Source organism: Protopterus annectens, chromosome 10.part0 (assembly GCF_019279795.1).
Source record: "Protopterus annectens isolate FY-2018-M chromosome 10.part0, PAN1.0, whole genome shotgun sequence".
Lineage (NCBI taxonomy): Eukaryota > Metazoa > Chordata > Ceratodontiformes > Protopteridae > Protopterus > Protopterus annectens.
The window spans coordinates 271,062,650-271,075,211 of record NC_056744.1 but is presented as its reverse complement, the minus strand read 5'-3'; positions in this window follow the sequence as shown (position 1 = coordinate 271,075,211).

Genomic DNA, 12,562 nt, shown 5'->3' with positions numbered 1-12,562 from the left:
GCTGTTACTAAAGAGTTTGGCTCAGTGGATGAACTGTTACCTAATAATAGGGAACTTCCAATTCAATTCCCAACATCAGATCCTCATTCCAACTTTGTTTTAGCATCTAATAATATGGTTCTTCATTATTCACTGGGTGCTTTAGATATTTGTAACATCATTTCTAAAAACAGGTTTATACTTCACTGTGATCAATCTGGACCATGACATTTGGAGAGAATGACCAACAAAGAATCAGGTAGATTAGAAAATCCAAACCGAATGAAGAGCGGGAACAACTGGAAGAAGAGGACCAACAACAATGGTTCATATGAGAGACAGTAAGCAGACAACTTGGGGCATTTAAAAAGCAACTGTTTCTATTACATCCTTTCATAATTTTAAAAGTTGCAACTTTTCTAGTATTGAGATAAACCGAGATCATTATGAATTATTTTTGAAAGGATTCACTTTTATTCCTTCTGGATGTGCGAATACTGAGCACAGAATTTTGGACCTCAAACTATTTAGTAGGAAACTGAAGTTTCATTTTTTATATGGCAATGTGATTGCTATAGATAATTCCAACATGGATTTTAAAAGGAAGAGTGTAAGAACCCTACACCCTCCATCTCATGATCTACATGTTTGAAAAATCATGTGAAAGGGAGATCAGAAAGTTACTGCCTAAACAGAAGAAACATAGATATTTCAAACTCACCAAAGAAGAAAGGGATGGTTTGGAGACAATTACTTTTAACAAAAATATAGGATGCATGAATCCAGACAATGGCAGTGGTTTGGTCATCATGGACCTCATGGACTACATTGATAGAATGACTTCCCTACTTGGTGAGGATTCGGCTGACCAGATCATGTCAGCAAATGAAATCAACATGGCCTATAGGGCAATTAATATTCAGTTGGATGAGTGGTTATTGTTTGACAACATTGCTTTATCAGTCTACGAGTTTTTGAAAGTCCAGTGTGACTAGACCATTATTCCAAAGATTACAGGAATTCCCAATCTACATTCTTCCATTGAAACCCCAACACTTCACCCCACTGTTGCTGCTAAGGGACCTACTATTGAACCGTTGATCAAACACGTAGACCACAAACTCAAGTTGTTGCTTTTGAATTTTTCCCATATACTTCAAAATTCATGGGATCTATTTGACAACTGCAGAGTGTATCCAGAGAGGCAATCGATTTTTTTGTCACCTTGGATATTAAAAATCTATAGGCAGTAATTCCTCATGAATTAGGGTTAGAGTGGTTTGGTAAGGTTATTGGAAGATTTTGCAAGCTCTATGAAAATTAATTGATGCTTGTACTTGAATTTATGGAAATAATATTAAGTAACAGCTTTTTTTCTATTTGATGGCAAGTATTATAAGCAACTCAAAGGAGTGACTATGGGGGTCGCATGCACCCCATATTTGCCAACACTGTATTACTGTACTGAGAAATTGAGAAAGTTTTCAAACTTGACTTATTTTGCCATTGTATTTCTTACTACCACTTTTTGGATGACATTCTTATCATGTGATCAGGTAGTAAAGAACCATCTGAAAGTGTTTTTTTCTGTCTGCAGGCTTCGTTGTCCTTTTTAGAATTTACATATTCTATGGATGCAAACCAAATGCATTATTTGGATGTTATGATCTCCAAGAGTGCAGACATGTCTTTCAACACTAATATCTATCATATGCCAACATTCTGCAATACCCTTCTGCACTTTCAAAGCATCCACCCTTTACATCAGAAAAAGGGTGTTGTTAAAAGTCAATTTATTTGTTTATCTCAACATACCTCTGATGATACCATCTGTATTAACAACTTTAACACTCTTAAGAGGATGTTACTGGAGAGAGGATATCCCTATACAATTACTGACTCTATTTACCCATTAATTGTACAGGAATGAAACGGTGAATATGTCCCTATTATTAGCAAAGGAACTGAGGATCATTATGAAGATATCAGTAATATTAACACGACAGCTGTTACTAAAGAGTTTGGCTCAGTGGATGAACTGTTACCTAATAATGGGGAACTTCCAATTCAATTCCCAACATCAGATCCTCATTCCAACTTTGTTTTGGCATCTAATAATATGGTTCTTCATTATTCACTGGGTGCTTTAGATATTTGTAACATCATTTCTAAAAACTGGTTTATACTTCACTGTGATGAGAACTTAAAATCTCTTTTTGGTGATGCACCAACATTTACTTAAAAGAAAAAGCTGAATTTGAAAAATGTTCTTGAAAGACCTCTTAGGGGTTCATACAATGGCTCATTAATGACTCATAAGTGTGGCTGCTGTCATCAATGCCCCTATATTTAGACTGACTTCAGCACTGTAGTTTTTGAAAAAGTTTCAAGGTGGACGGTTACAGGCAGGTACAATTGTATGACAGACAAGGTTGTGCACATGGCTAGGTGTTTTACATGCCAGGCATTCTATATTGGAAAAAACTAACAATAACTTTAATAAAATAATTTATTGGCATGTACACAGCATTTTTAAGAATGATGACAGGAGTGCATTGTCTAAACATGCCTCTCGCTGTCACAACTTCTCCATGTTTAAGTTTGTATTTTGGAGAACATTGAGTTTTCTCGGAGGACTGGAAAAATCAGTTACTATATCGTGAAATGCTTTGCAATTGCATATGGATGCTATGAGTTTCCCAGGAATAAATGATGCCATTTCAATTACCAGTGAGTTGAAACTTAAAGCAGCAAAACTTTAAATAATTGGACACTATATGTTTTCTAAGTTGTTGACATCAAGTTCATGGATCTTTTTTGCATTTGTTTGTTCATCCTGTTAGACATCTAACATTGGATGATTGGATGAAAGTAGTAATACTTTATTCTGATTGACAGGTACGTATGTTTCATTCTCTGTTATACTTTATTAGCATTTTCCATCTGATTGGTGTTTATGCTATATGATCCCATTTGTCTGTTCACCCTGCGAGAGGTTTACCATTGGATGAAAGTAGCAATTCTGTATTCTGACTGGCAGGAATTTATGATAGGTTCTCTTTTCATATTTTATTAGCATTTTCCATCTGATTAGTGTTTATTTTGTCAAATTGATTGGTCCTGTTATAGGGTTGTATGTCAATTTATGTATTTTCATGGATCACTTCCTTATTTTTGTTCATGGTTCTGATGATGTCTTATTGATGAAAACGCTTAACCATATGTGATTTATTATGTGGATTTTTATTAAACTTCTGTTTTTTGACTAACTGTCATTTTGTTATTTTTATTTTATTTTTTATATTATTATTTTATAAATAAACATTTCTGTGTCAGTATACAACACCAACTACATTTTCAGCTAGTCTCTTACCACCCTGCACCATTCTCACTTCCCATGGATAAAAAAATGACCCCTCATGTTGAAACCTACACCATTAAATAATGACATCTCTCATCATCTTGAACAAGCAGTTTGCACAACTGTCCCACTTCAGTAAAAAACAAACAAAAAATAAATAAATAAAAATAAGGAAAAACACCAGATGTTTTAAACAATAAATGCTCTTTCTGTTATTCTTAAGCAATATGCAATTGTCCCTTCTGTCAGCCCAAATCGTTTCTGGAGACACCACAAACTTAGAGGAACTACTGCACCTTCTTGGAGCCTTGGAACTCATTGCAGCAAGACCTCATAAAACTTCACATATTATTCTCATTCTTTGTATCAAAGCCATTAATTGTTGACATGATCAGCAACCCTATCCTGGTCTAACCATGCATTGGTACAATCAGTGTTCAGCTTATCCACTCAAATGGAAGAGGCCTGCTTGTTCTCTGTACCTGCTTAATTTACCTCAGGAATCATGACTTCCTTCACCTGCTTAGTTCCCGCACATTCGTGTGCCTGAGTGGGACTTTACTCCTCTTTTCTCTGAAGGCCCAAGCCCTGCCTGCTGTGCGATCTGCCAATCACTCCTAAATGGAAACAGAGTAGAAGTGGGGAGAAAAAAGTAATGCAGTCTATTCCCAAGCTCAACTTCTTTTTCCTTACTTACAATTATCAAAAAATGATAACACCTGGAGCTCTATGGGTCATGGATAATAGTTACATTATAAATAAGCCAGATTATTGTGTAAGGGTATTTTATTGATGAGAACATCCTTAAGTAAGGACCATTTGATTTAGTTTTGTGATTATGATCCTGATATACATACAACAAAGGTGATTTTGGTTCAAATGGTGGCTGCTAATCCAAAGGGAGATGTAGGGTGACTTGCTTTCTTACCTTGAAGGGGAGCACAGCCTTCAATCTAGAAGCATCTCCTATTGGAGACAAGATGCTGACAGTTCTCTCTACTTACAGCTATATAAAGAAAGTTGTTTTTGCACTCTAGCTTTTAGCCTTCCTAATAACACTGAATAAATTCTTCTTTGTTTACTTATATCATGAACTATCACTCTTTCTTTCCTAAAAGAATAGACAATATATTTCTGTGTCTGTGATTAATACATTGTATTTAATATCTAACCTTGCATTATTCCTTTTACTTTTTAAGCTTTATTTATTATCTTTTCAGGTTGTTGCAAAATTGCCACTATTCTTATACTACAACCTGCATGTTATTTTCTTTGCTGCCTTACAGAGGTCTGACTTAGTCCTCAATCTTCTCCCATAACTTAATAAAATCTTGCTTCTCAATGTTTTTTTTATCAATTAGAGTCTCTGAACATATGGACACTGGAAAAGAGTCCATGTTTTAACTGGAAAATAGGTTTCCATAGCCAAGCAGCTGCTCAAACATACACTGCTGCTTTTTTCTAGGATATGCATGCAATCAATGCCAGCATTTATGAAGAGTATTGAAAAGGTTTCATTTGCAACTAATTTTGTAAACGTGACTTGATTCATACATCTGTGTTGTATCACATTGGTCATTTCATGAAAGCTGCAATGGCAAAATATTCGCACTTGTTTGATGCAGTTAATGAGTAATACTGCCTGCATTTCATTGCAGTGACCCTTCTTAGATTAAAACTGCAAAAAAGACCCAGCTAAGCTAGATTTTTTACTGTGTAATGCCCTTATCTCCTGTAATGAAGACCTGTGGGATATAAGCAAATGACCCCTTAAGAACATATAGTGTTTCAGCCACATGACTTTTAAATGCCCTTTTTACTTTTTACATTTTTAAGAGTACCTTCTTTCCAGTAAATAAGTTGAGGGATTTTGAACATACTTCAGTTAGCAGCTTGTTCAAAGATCATAGCTTTAATCATCCGTACTACAAATCTTTTCTCTATTAAAGCACATTTAGTCATTGCTGACACATATTATGCAGTGACCTCTCATTTGTGTTCAAAAATTAGAATGCAGATTGGAAGCCCAACCAGTGTTCCCATTGTAAATTGAGCATATACCAATAGAATACAGTCTGGCTACCAAAGAACCACTGAGCAGCTGGACTTTCTATTGTAATATGCTGAGGGACAGTACAAAACAGAAGAAAAATCAGGCACTTTATCAAAAAATAAACAGAAATGTGCCTGATTTTCTTTCTTCTGTTTCTGCTCTGTCCTTAATTCAATCTTGACAAAAAAAAAAAAAACAGCAGTGGAGATGCTCTTGTCTCCATTGCTTGTCCTGCACTGCACAGATGTACCATATAAGCATGGGGATGCAAGCCCCATAAGCATGCCCAGTACATCAGTAAATAAGGAAGAAGACAGGGGAACGTGATAGCACCATTATACAAAGACATTTAAGGAAGGTAAGCGATTTCTTTCTTAAATAATGTCATTGTATAATAGCAATAACCCATGAATAGGTATCGGTATATCACGATTTACCCACTGTTGGTTTTCTTTAATCACTCAGGCTTCATCCTCGTGATCAAACCATACCAACTGTGAGTAAATCCTGAGAAACCCAAACCCAGTCATGGGTTATTGCTTACTTATTACTTAAACTTAAATATCACTTACTATTTCAAGTACTGCATTCTTCACACGATACACATACAACACAGATAGCTGAGAAAAAGAATCTGCAGATTTATGCTTTTATCATACTCCCCATTCCACCACTGCAAATTGTCTGAAAATATTGTATAGCTATCAGTAACTAACAGGGCAATTATTCTACATAGCTTACAAGTATTCAAGATATTAAATCAAAGATAGTGTTCACTCCACTGTTAAAACTACTGTTGGAAGAAAAGTTTCATGATCTAGGCAGCTCACAACAAATCTGCTTCCTAACAACATGACTATTTTCAAATCCCTGTAGCACAAACAATGTTTTTTAGACAAGGACCTGCTCTCTGGAACCATTTGCCAAGCAAGGTAAAAAAATCAGGAAATTTCATGGAATTTAAAGATACTCTCAAAGAACATCTCTATGCAGAATCCGACTACAACAGTGGAGCCCCAGGGAGAAAAGCTCCATACATAGTACAACTAATTTATAGTACATGTATAGAATTATATGGCAACACATTATACATATACTATAAAGTAGCATGGTAACACATTGTACATATACTATAAAGCAATAAATTATATGTGAGCAGCATAGGAATACATTATATATGAGCAGCATTGTACACTTCAATACAGCAACATACAGTAGAGAGTAAACAGTCCTGTCAGAGCAGCATACAATAGGTCAATACAAGACCAGTCCATAGAGAGTTATATGACTCATAGCAATACATTTAGCAGTAAGTGTAGTATGTGATAGGAATGGCTTGGTGTGAAATCTATCCAAGACGTAAGATGGTAATCTACGTGGTTTGTTTTAGGCCATATGCCAGAAGATTAAATATTAAGAGAAGGTTATGAATGTAAAAAGGAAGATGAGGGGTTCAAGTTATAGGAACTACATCTTTAGTACAGGTGCACTACCAAAGAGAAGTGAAGTATTGTTTCAGGGATTTCTTAAAATGAGGGGCACTGCTGATACACCTTGTTGAAGGTAGGAGATTATTCCATAGTTTGGTTACAGTAAGAGTAGCACATTTGTCCAGCTGCATGGGTTGGTTTCATTACATTTAGAAGCAGTTGGTTATTGGATCCGAGAGTTTGTTTGGATGATATTGTGTGAGTAGTGAAGACAAGGAAGGGTGGTTAGATGGTTTATAAACAAATTTGTGTACAGTGGCTAATTGAATAAGTGACAGATGGTGTGGTAGTTCCAGCCAGTTTAGATGGTGCAGACATGGGCAGTGGTAAGAAGATTAACTCACATTTGTTAGGAATTTAGTGACTTTATTGTAGCATGAGGCTAGTTTGGCTTTTTAGAAATGCATGAATATTTGTCAGGAGAGGTGCACCATAAAGGAGAGAGGGTAGTAGGAAAGAACAGGTGAGAGATAGGTTTTCAGAGTGGCTGAGAAAGTATTTTTGTCTATAGAAAGTTCCCAGTTTTTGTTGTGGAGGTCAAAGGTCAAGTTTTCATCTATGATGATGTCTAACGGTTTGGTATATGCTATGACTTCAGTAATTGTGCTGTTTTGGGCTGGGATGGTGAAATTTTCCTTGTTTAATGGAGTGGATTTTTTGTAGAAAAAGAACAAGTTTAGTTTTGTTAATGTTTAGCGTGAGATGGATATTGGACATCCATATCTCTGTAGTGGCGAGGGCTTCTTGTGTGAGTTGGTGTAGTTCTGATGGTGAGTTGGTAGCACAGATGATGGTAGAATCACCTGCGTTTTGGATGACAGTACTTTGAGTAAGAGAGGTATGAAGGTTGTTGATAAAGATGCTGAAGAAAAGAGGCCCTAGTGTGGATCCTTGTGGAATACCTGCAGTTGTGTCAAGGAAGGGAGAGAATGAGTTTTGCCATTTGGTAGCATGTTGCCTGTTAGAGAGGTAGTTTGAGAACCTGTCAAGAGATTGGGATGTCATGCTTATGCCAGACAGTTTGGTGAGTAGGATGGAGTGAGAGATGGTATCAAAGGCCTTGCAGAGGTCTAAGAAGAGAGAGGAAACAATTTTTCCATTATCTTGGACCTGGAAAGTTATATTGGAGAAGGATATGAGAGCCATAGTAGTGCTCTGACCTAGTCAAAATCTGTGCTGAGTGGGAGAAAGACATGATTGATTGAATTTTTTATTTATTCTCATGATATCCTATTTATATTTACTACTAAGTTGTATTAATTTCTGTGTAGTTTGTTCTGTTTAGCCAATTTTGGTTATAATTTTTGATGCACTGTACTGAACTGTCTTGTCTTATATTATATTTTATCTACTCCACTGCATTCTACTCTTGTGCTTATAAAAATACTGCATGTTATGCAAAAATACTGCAACTTGGATCATAGTCAAAAAGGGTCAATAGACGAGTCCATTTACTTATTTTTAAACCATAACTAACTAACTAACTAACCAGCTAACTAACTAACTAACTAACTAACAAACTAAATGTATGTCAATTTTGACTTTTCACAAACTTTTGTCAAATGCCTTACTGCTATCTATACATTTAAACTGCCTTAATGCAATTTTTCATTCATTTTAGATACAGCAACCCATGCCTCTCAACCTCTCAACTCATGAAATCTGGACAAAGCCTAAATGTTGGGAGGACAAAGGCTGGAAAATACGGACAGATTTTAAATAGTGCTCATAAACTTAGCTGATAAAAATAAAAGCTTTTATGTTACACTGCCTTTGGTCTGAAACTCAAAAGTATGTCATTATTTAGTGATTTCAATCCTCAGTGAATTGCCAGAAAACCAAAAATTTTATGAGGAACGTACCAAAAATAGGAGTAAAAAATCTGGACATTCTGCAAAATTATGGACAGTTGAGAGATATGATATAGCCTTTCTCCTTTTCAGAGTCACAGGGGAACTGCAACCTATTACAGCAGCAGTTTTAATGCACTGTTATACCACTAGTGCCATTGGTATGAGATAGGTAGTTTCTAAGGTAAGATGCAAGCTTTTGTCTATAACTATAAGTTAAGTTTCTCTATGTTTGGCTTTTTGGCATGCATGCTTTTAAGGCTGCTTGTTTGTAATGTGCATATGAGCCAGTGTGCTAAATCATTTTTTCCATGGGAACTCTGCATGTCTTCCCTGATGCCATGGTAAAAGGAGGCTCGCATTTGTATTAGAAACTGTCTCTAAGCATGTATGTATTACAGTTACCAAAATATGCAACAATAAAGATACCCTTCATGGATGTTGTTTAGACAATAACCAAGAGCCCCATTGTACGTCTGATTATCTTTGGTGGAGAAAAAACGGCAACACAAACTAAAACAAAATCAGACCGGGAAGTGAGCAGTCAGTAGTACGTCCTGGAAGTCACCCAAAAAGATGCAGAATACTTTCAAACAATGACTGAACGCAGCTTTATTAATCAAAATAAAAGCGTTTTCGCTGTCAGTACAAGCTGGCAGCTTCCTCAGAAAAAAGCTTTTTTCTGAGGAAGCTGCCAGCTTGTACTGACAGCGAAAACGCTTTTATTTTGATTAATAAAGCTGCGTTCAGTCATTGTTTGAAAGTATTCTGCATCTTTTTGGATGACTTCCAGGACGTACTACTGACTGCTCACTTCCCGGTCTGATTTTGTTTTGATTATCTTTGGTGTTTCTAACACATCTTTGCTTCCATAAAATGTGCTTTATAATTTAAAGTCTATATATTAAATGTTGACACACTTCATAAACGGTTTTGTGTGGCCATCTTTCTGTATTATCCTGAGACACACAAGATGTTTATTTTTATGTATACAACATTTTTTATTAAGTTAGTGTCACTAATGTTAGTCTGTTTTTAGGGCACATCTGAGAAATACATAGGATTCATTTGGTTGGGCAACATAGAACATCCCCCCTAATCTTATTAGTGAGGTGGATATGTTATTATGAGCATAATTTCTATTGTTATTTTTAGATCATACTCTTTTTAATAATTATACCATCATCTATTGCATCTGTCTAAGCTCACTACCTCTGGCAAATTGTGTTTTGACTTAATAACGCTTGTGAAGCACTGTGTCTCTGGACTATAGCATCCCTTTCTTATTCTGCACTGCATTACTGCCAGTAATGGAAAAATGTCTCCAAACATCAGATGATGGACGTGAATTTGTATTCTTATGAGATTCCTGTAATCAGAAACTAGTGCTCTACCTTCTGAACCACTGATGCCTCAAAGACATGATTTTTCCCCATTTTTTATCTGGATTAAAGAGTTGTATATGTCTTACCCATACATGCAGCTAATGTAAGGGGGGGGGGCTTCAAGAAGGACTGTAAACTTCAAGACATCTTAAGGTCTGTTCCTGGAGTATAAAGGAAAACAATTAGCTTTAGGAATAAATTCAAAGAAAAGGAAAAGCAAAAACAGTTTTGTTGTATTTGCTTATAATTTTTGAAGAGATTAAGAATACTGGCATACAAATTAAGGATTCTGAATTAAAACTGTACCAACATCACTGGGTCTCATTCCTAAATAATTGCCTAAATAAGTACACTCATACCAACATTAGTGCATACTTGGGGATAATACATTTTATAACATTTGGTCCACAATGTTTAAGCTAAATAAATAATTAATTTTAGAACTCCATTCTATCCTAAACTGATGAGTCTTTGGTATGTTATTCCATATTGTGATATGTATGCTGCTTATGTTTTACTGTTTATCCTACTTTCAAGCTGAGTCTGTTCAGATATTCTTGGCTAATTAATCATAAGACAGATGCTAAATCCAACACTACTTTAAAATATGCAGTTTTGAAGAAGTCATGTAATTTGTCTTTAATGAAGTGTTTTTCAGTTAATTTAGTTATGTTTTGTGATACATGATTATTAACAACTATTTAACTAACATACTGTAGCCCTCAGTCAACTGTTTTGGCCTTAATATACTATATGCTAATTTGTTTATATATATATATATATATATATATATATATATATATATATATATATACCTCTCAATCAAACCATAAATAAAAATGGGACAAAGGCCCAAAAATAGGGACAGTTTTCAAATATTGCTCTTACAAACTTAGAAAGTTGATAGAATATCAGGTTTTGCATTAGTATTCATTTTCTGAAGGGTTTGAAGTCTGAAACTCAAATGTCTGCCATTATTTTCTAACTTTGAGCTTTAGTGATTTACCATTAGGACCAAAAATATCAGACCAAAATCTGGACATTCTGCAAAAATCTGTACAGTTGAGAGGTGTGTGTGTGTGTGTATATATATATATATATATATATATATATATATATATATATATACACACACACACACACACACACACACACACACACACACACACACACACACACACACACACACACACACACTCACACTTCCTCAAAAGGATATGTTGATCAGCCAGCTGACTGATAAAAAGATGAGGCATTTGCCTGTGGCACTGGAATCCTGGGAAAGGATGCAACAAAAATTTAAGGATTCATTTTGAAAACTGGTAGCTGCCAAAATCCTTGCACTGCATGCATGGCTATGTACTTGCATGCCCTCAGAGTATCACTGTACAATATCCTCAGAAAACCTGCACAAATAAATAAAAATGTAAACAGGCCATATAATGGTAGCACCCACCCCTCCCAACACACCTTACAGATACAAGGGGCAGTGTAGCATATATAACCAAGGGCCTTTCTTCCCTGAAGAAGGAAGAATACAATTATGATACATTTTATGATACTATTTGGATATTGCAAAGTAATTGGAAGAATATATGGTGGGGAGATCAGGACAAAGGGTAAATAAGGTCAGCTGTGGAAAATAATCAAAAATACATTTAATCAAATAGTTTATCATTTATAACTTTACAAAATAGTATTCACTGCTGCTTGTCTTTAATTGGAAGCTGGATACCAAAGCAACAACTTCTTCATAATCATTTCTATAACGACTTGATAAGGATTTTTATCAAAGCATGTCTGTAGCATTCAGAATAAAATGTATTGAAGAATATGTATATGCTTACAACACGCCATTATCTTCTTAAAGATAAAAAAATGCAAGTGAATTACTTTACTTAAACCTCCTAAAGTTCACACATCTACCTTTAACTATGTATAGTGCTGATATCATATCACTGGTTGTCCATGTTCAGCAGTGATGACCACAGTGAAAATTATTTCTGTCTTCTTTACTTTAAATGACACAGCACTGGCTACCTGACAGAATAGCAGCTCTTATTGATCCCTTCAAATTTCAAAACTTAACAGAAAAACAAACAGTGCACCAGCTATTCCACAATATTTTCAGAAAGATGTGAAATTACTTTGGCCTAGTTTCAACATTTCTCTCAAAAAAGTATTTGTCATCCTGCATGCATTTACTCAGAAAGGCAGTTAGAAATGGGTTAGCTTTCTACACAGTTTCTATGGAGATGCACATGAGGTTTGTGGTAACTAGGCTACAGCTACAGAGAGTGCTCAAAAGAGAGTATTTTTTGTTCTAGCATAAGCGTCATAAGAAACAAAAGCATTGTCTGCCTTTATTACAGTTTGGCATTAATTGGAAGGATTAGATGTTTAGTAAGTCACATCATAAATTTAATAAATACTGTTTGAAATGC